This window comes from Onychomys torridus, chromosome 4 (genome assembly GCF_903995425.1).
Source record: "Onychomys torridus chromosome 4, mOncTor1.1, whole genome shotgun sequence".
In the NCBI taxonomy this organism is placed as follows: domain Eukaryota; kingdom Metazoa; phylum Chordata; class Mammalia; order Rodentia; family Cricetidae; genus Onychomys; species Onychomys torridus.
Window position 1 is genome coordinate 150753435 of NC_050446.1, and position 6000 is coordinate 150759434.

Here is a 6000-nt window from a genome sequence, read left to right on the forward strand (position 1 = left end):
ATAGAGGCATCAGACAGAGCCGAATCAAAAGGTGCTACACAAAGTAACAAATATGCATATTTCAAAGACTTTCTGGCCTTAAAAGAAAGAGATAATGTGGGATAATGCTCTTGTACACTGTAAAGATTTGCCACTCCTATTGGTTTAATGAAACGCTTATTGGCCAGTAGTCAGGCAGGAAGTGTAGGTGAGGTGACCAGACTAGGAGAAGGCTAGGAAGAGGAAAGACATAGATGTGGTCACCAGCCAGACACACAGGAAGCAAGATGAGAATGTTGGACTGAGAAAAGGTACCAAGCCATGTGGCTAAACATAGACAAGAATTATGAGTTAATTTAAGTGTAAGAGCTAGTTAGTTTCAAGCCTGAGCAATGGGCCAAACAGTTTTATAATTAATATAAGCCTCTGTGTGTTTATTTGGGAGTTAACAGCTGCAGGAGTGGATGGAGCAGAAACTTCCATCTACAGAACAAGTATCACAGATGGGAGGAGACCATGTGGCTAATAGCATGGTGGGATACAACTTTGACCCTGGACCAAAAATAGAGATAATTGCAATAAAACCTGTCATTGAGTTGAAAGTATCATGTCAATGTCACTTCTGAATGTCCATCACTGTACCAGAATCATATAGTTTTAACATTGAGGAAACTGAAATGAAGGGTATAAGAAAATTCTCTATACTGCATTTGTAACTTTAATGATGTCTTTCAAAACCTTCTGTGTGTTCTGAAAAGGAATATGATAGAACTTTATATTGACTGCACAAGGGCATCCTTTTGACAACCAGATGTCTTACTTATGCTTTTCCTCATTAGAAGATATAAGCCTGCTCTTATCTTTCTATGCTAAAGAATCATAGAATAAATATTGAAAACCCTCTCACTGGTTCCCAGCTCTAGAGGATCTCAAATTTCCAGAGATAATGGTGAAATCTGGCCATTGCATCACTGTGTATGTAGATGGAGTCTACACTATGAAATGCTCACAGTCTAAGTTCAGCTCCACATACTACAGATGCATACTGAAAAATCAGAAAGGATTTCTCTCAGTGGAAGATTTTTAGGTCCAGAGCAGGAACCAATACACTGAATCAAGATTCTTCACAACAGCCAGAAATTGGCACTATTGTTCACATTAGCTACTTTGCACAGTCAGTCTCCTATAATAAGAAGCCAGGCTTTTTTAAGTGTATCTGAGCTCTGTTCAGCTTGCTCAGACATGATGGTTTCATTTTCTGTCTAAAGGACAGAAGGCAAGCAGAAAGAGATTTCTTCCATCAATAACCTTTGATGCATAAAACTGCAGAGTTTTAAGATCTGATTGCACTCAAAGTGTATAGAAGGAAGCTGGCTGGTCCCCAGATGAACTGAAGGGTTCTCAGTTCTATGAAGTTCCTAGACCAGTGGCCTTATAATAAAATTAGTGTGCACTTTAGAAACAAGAGATGCAGACATGAGTCTTCTTGGTGAATCAGCTCCTAGGAATGATGAGAAACTTTGAAATACATATCAAATTACTAGGTATCTTAAAATTAATTAATATCAAAGTATCATTTGGAAATAACTGCATTACATACAGTGTGTTAGTTTTCTTGTTACCATGGCAAAATATCAGACAAAAGCAACTTAACCAGGTGCAGGAGATAGCTCACTTAGCAAAGCTCTTGCTGTTTAAGAATAAAGATCCATGTTCAGTTCTCAGCATCCACTTAAAGAGCCAGGTGTGATGATGTACACTTATAATCTCAATACTAGAGATGCAGAGACAAGTCTATCCCAGGGGCTCACTGGCCCTCTGGCCTAGCCCAGTCAGTGATCCCTAAATCCCAGTGAGAGACTTAGTCCCAAAAATATCAATGTGCATAGCTCCTGAAGAGCAATATCACAAGGTTGACATCTGATCGTCACATGTTTACACCCACCTGCCCCCACACATACAAAAGTAACTTCAAGAAGGGAGGGTTTGTTTGGCCTTACACTCTGAATATTCTCTTTTGTGGAAAGGAAGGCAGAGCAGCAAGGGGCAGTTGGGCACATTGCAGCCACAGTTGGGAGGCAAAGAGAAACAAACACTGGTGCTCAGCTGGGTTTCTCCTTTTTCTTCTATGTGGAACCCAGCCCATGGAATGGCACTGCCCTGTAAGGATCAATATTCCCACCTCAGTTAGTCCTGTCTAGAAACTCCTTCACAGACATTGTCCAGATGTTTGTCTCTTGTGTGATTCCAGACTCTGTGAAGTTGACAGTATCACTTATATATAATGTTTATTAGTATACGAATTGGTTATTGATCATGGGCATAATTTTACACCATAGAACTTAATGGGATGCAGTCCTAATAATGGAGATTTTTAAAAAGATTTTTCCAAGTTTGAAGCCTTAAAATATATTTTAAGCTCTGTTTTGTCTCCAAAAGTTAAACACATATCTTCCTTGTGATCTAGACTATGTATTTATGGGTTTCTACTCAAGAAAAATAAAACCCTGTGGTCATACAATGACGGCTACAAAAAAGTCTAGTGTACCCATTTTTATCAGCATAAAAAACAAATAAACTTCATTGTCTGTTAACAAACTGGTGATTATACCGAAAAGTGTGCTATATCTTTTACAACAGTATATTAGAAGAAAAAAGTAATCATGTAACAGTGAAGATGTAACTCAATTAGACTCACTTAAGAAGAAGAGTGTATACTGAATGATTCCTTTTATAAACAATTTAGAAGGCACACAGTAATTTATTGTCATATCAAGAATATCAGTGCTTACTTGGGGTGGGGAAAAGGATTAGCAAATAATATAAGAAAACATTTGTAGATTAAAAAATATTCAATATTGTGTTTTCTTGCATATGTCAAACTAATCATGTCATAAAGTAAACATATATAATTCATTGTATGCTAACTATTTCTTAAGCTGTTGAAAGAACAAAATCCAGGTACTATCCAGCATGTTTGGTGATAGATTATCTAACAGGAAGATGAAAATACATTGTACTTAGAGAGATCATTTAGTTCATTTGGTTTCATCAATGAACCAGAGAGTAGGTATTTTTGAATTTGTGGGACACATGGATTCTCCTAAAACACTTGGCCAGTGTAGCAATAAAACAAGCATAGATGATATGAAAATGAATACAACTGGTTGTGTCACAATAAAACTTTATTAACAAAAACAGAAGGTGGACCTGTAATTTGATGACTGTGATCTAGCTGAACATAGACATATACAGAAACTAAGAAGTGAAATATTATACAGGAAACTGGTGGCAACATGTACAAATCAGAAGTTTTTGGAGCTGGAGAGATGGCTCAGCAATTAAGAGCATTTGCTGCTCTTCCAGAGGACCTGAGTTCATTTCCCATGTTGGGTGGTTCACAACTTCCTGTAGCTCTAGCTGGAGAGATCTGATGCTTCTGTGGGCAATCACACAAAAATATCATATATACACACCTGCATATAGGTGAAAACAAAAATAAATAGTTAAGTAAAAAACCACAAGTTATATACTGTATTATTTTAACAATCCTTAGTGCACTTTTTGAATGTAATTGCCCCCCAGAAGCATATAGTGAGTGGAACTATAAGGAGGTGTGGCCTTGTGGAAGTAGGTGTGGCCTTGTTGAAGGAAGTGTGTCACTGTGGGGATAGGCTTTAAAGTCATTTTTACTTAAGCTTTACCCACTTCCTGTTGCTTTCTGATCAAGATGTAGCCAACACCATGTCTGCCTGCATGCTGCCATACTCCCCACCATGATGATAATGGACTGAACCTCTGAACTAAAAGTAAGCCACCCCAATTAAATGTTTTGCTTTATAGGAGTTGCTGTGGTCATGGTGGCTTTTCACAGCAATAGAAACCCTAACCAGGACACTTAGTTATAGAAATGTAAATTTAAATTTATTTGAATTAATGATAAAATACCACTTCACAGATTTCCAGTGGCAAGGACAAGCCATAACTGGTAATGCTTACCACAAATGGTAGGATGGTCTGGTCTTATCTACATCCCAACATAAAACAAGACAAAGCAGGCAGTCACATCTAGGCAGGGCCATTTCCAAAAAATCATGTGACTATAATCAAGACTTTGAATCCTATTTCCAGTCCATATAGCATAAAACAGTGACAGGAACAAACTGAACACCCCTAGAAAACAGATCTAAAATAGCAGCCATGTTAGAAGGCAGCAAGCCTGATTTCTTGAAGAAGCAAGTGCTATATGCAAGTGTGCACAAGGAAGACTTCTATTCATTAAAAACGTGCTGACTTCCAGTCTGTAACACAATTCTAAAAGTATTTCTAGCAGTGATGGAGATATAGTCCCATAGTCCACTTATTATAAGATTATTGTTAATAATCATATTTCAGCTTCATAAAATGGCATCTTCATTTTATCAGATAAATGACAAGATATCTACCTATAAATGATTCATGTTGTTAATGGAGAGAGACATAAACATATAAAGAGAAAACATGGAAGCAGTTGCTGAGTTCAGACAATGATTTCATTCATATATATGCCTAAATATTTTAAATTTTTCAGAAGAAAAAACCTGAGGTGTTATTATATTAATAATATGGTTTGACAGAAAAAACATTCTTGTAAACATGCAAATTTTGTTAAATGATCATTTTAGTCAAGGCAATAACAAGAAACAAAAGCATATTCAATGTAAGCTTCTTAAAGTTAATTTTATGTCATATTTTTCTAACAGTTAATTTAAATTAAATAATTCCTTTAAAAAATAATTATCTCTTGGCTGCCAAGAGTCAGTAAATAAATACCTTAAATTCGGTATCACTTTGTTGAATACCTAGGCCTCGAACCATTGCATCCCTAGAGCTTTATAACCAACAGGTTTAGGAGATACTTGCTGGAGGAAGTATGTCACTGGGGATAAGCTTTGAGAGTTTAGGCCTTATTTTGTTTCCAATTTGTTCTTTCTGCTCTCAGTGTTCAGTATCCCGCTCCAGCTACCCGGCTTTCCACCTGCTGCCACGCTGTCCCTGATGTTATGGGAGGCTCTAACCCTATGGCACTACAAGCAAAACTAAACTCTTTCTGTTGTAAGTTGACTTGGCTATGGTATTGTGTTACAGCAACAGGAAATCAATTCTGGCAAGGTTCTGGCAGCGGTGGCCTGCTCCATGAACACTCTTCTTTAATTCCTTTCTTATCCTTGTCTCATTTAGTCGCTTCATAGCCAATGCTTCCATTGTTAACTCACCTAAGCAAACCCTCAGATTCTCTTTCCTGATTATAAGATTTCTTTTTGTGAATGGTATTATTCTAGGCTCCAGGAACATAGTCAACTGCCCAAACCCTTTCATTTAATGCAGTTTACATTTGACTTAAAGTGGGGATCCAAGTTTAATCTCCATTCACATGTTCACCCAGAAGTGGGGGTGGGGAAAAGCTTCCAAGTACAACACCCTTTTTTGTTCTTTCTACTTTAAATGCATGCCGGCCAGGGAACTGTCCGTGGTGCTGAATCATCTCCGACCAAATTAACAAGATATTATGCCTGGACTTACAACTTTCTGCCTGAGGTTCTATTTTATTTTGCCTCCTTGGGTGTGTCCTGGCTGGCTACAACCAGACTTTTTTATTACTAGCTTTCTACCCCTCTGCATTGCAGGACTCAACTTTTCCACCTGTCTCTGACTCACTGACAACCTGATAACCTGGATCTATTGACTTTTGCATGAACACCTAAATTGCACCTCCTTAAAAAGGAATATGTGTTAAATTAAAAACTGCTTTTCAAGGTATATCTAAAATATCAACCATACTTAATCCTGATGTCATAAGACCCTGGCACAATATTTTACTCCAGAAGAAAAATGAAGTGTTCCCAATTTTAGAAATCTTGGGGATTCATTTGTGGTTCTCCCTTGGCAAAAGCTCATCCAATAAGGGCTGGTTGGCAGATCCACAGGAATGAATAGTAGGGCACAAGTTTCTCTGAATATACAGTTGTTCCCTACCACCTG